Raw genomic sequence first — 1,650 nt, forward strand, 5'->3', positions numbered from 1 at the left:
GGGGAACAGAATAGGCAGATGTACTGAAATACTGCTGAAGGGAGTAGTGGGCGGGTCAGGAGAGGTCTGCTGTGCCATGAGGGTCACCCCCTTGGCCAGGGATCAAACTTGTGCTGCAGTGGCTGCCATAACTACATAATGATGTACCCTAGCCCATTATGTCACCAGGGAGGGCCCTCAAATGTTTATTTTATAACAGCTTTATTGTGATATCATTCACTTGCAGCCAATCAAAGTACATGTCATTAGTGTTTATATATGTTGGGAGTGACCAAATGCTGGGAGATTTACTGAGAGACTGGATAAGGGCAGTAATAAATCAGGCCTTGCATCCAAAGGTAATAAACTGGGCCTTGCATCCAATTAATGGGGCCTTGCATCCGGGATGGGACTAGAAGAAGGTGATAACAAACTGGGCCCCTTACATCAAGGGACATAGTGATGAGTCACCCTTTCGGAATTTGAGTTTAGAATCTATGTAAGAGACCCTTCCCCCCATAGGGCTGGCAGTAGCTGCGGACCCCACCCTAGGGGCTCCGTCTCAGCTCCTTCAGCTGCTGTAGGAGAGCAAAAAACTGTTTGCTCAGCCTTTCTGCCTCCCACCTTCCTTTCTTGTGGCCGGTCACAGAAGTTGGGACAAAATAATATATTTAGTTATGCTGCCATCAGCACAACTAATTTTACACATTTTTGTACAAAAAAAAAAAAAGAAATCCTGTACATTCGTAGTCATTCCTCATCATCTCCAAAGTCTGGGCAACCACTACTCCACTGTGTGTATAGTTATTGATTCTGTACACTCCATTTAAAGGGAATCATCCAACATGTGCTCCTTTTACTTTGTTTTCAAGCTTCATCTGTGTTGTATCATGGATCTGTACTTCATTCCATTTTATTGCCAAGTTGTGTGACTATCACATATTTTTATCAGTTGATAGGCATTTGAGTTGTTTCCATGTTTTTCTGAATGTGACTATGAATCTTTGTGTTCAGGGTTTATGTAGACATGTTTCCATTTCTCTTGGGTGTAATACCTGGAAGCAGAAATGTTGAGCCATGTTGTAATTCTTCCGTAACTTTGCATGGGAAAGTTATATTCAGTGTTAAGAATTTTGTTAAATCTGGAAATTTAAGTAAAACTAATATTTGGCAAATGACATTTAAAGGTGTATGACTAAAACAATTTGATACATTGTCTATTTACATTGAATTTTAAAAACTCTAGGATTTAAAAAAATAAAATTTAAAATTTCTAGCTATTAAAAAATAGTACAATATAAACAAAAGTAAATGGCAATGTGACATGTTAAAATTTACTGTAAGTTTCAAATTACATTCAAATATTCTAATGTTAATAAAAATTTTTTAATGTTTGGCTTCATTGGTTTTTATTGCTTTCTACTTATGAGGCCCAGATGAATTAAAAACAAATTTTACTCATAAAAAGCCTGTGTTTTTGATGGTAATAATGTATGAATGGAGAAATGGCTCTTTGTCGGAGACTAGCTCCAACTTTTGAGGTGTCTGGAGGCAACACAGGCAGGACCCTAAGATGGGAAGGCGTCGGCGTGCGGAGATTCCAAGAGGGGGAGAGGAGTGGGAGTGAGGAAGACACGGGAGTCGGAGTTGGGTGCAAATCTTCCTGCTCTG

The sequence above is a fragment of the Condylura cristata genome, unplaced genomic scaffold (genome assembly GCF_000260355.1).
Source record: "Condylura cristata isolate star-nosed mole 26May11 unplaced genomic scaffold, ConCri1.0 scaffold00020, whole genome shotgun sequence".
Taxonomy (NCBI): Eukaryota; Metazoa; Chordata; class Mammalia; order Eulipotyphla; family Talpidae; genus Condylura; species Condylura cristata.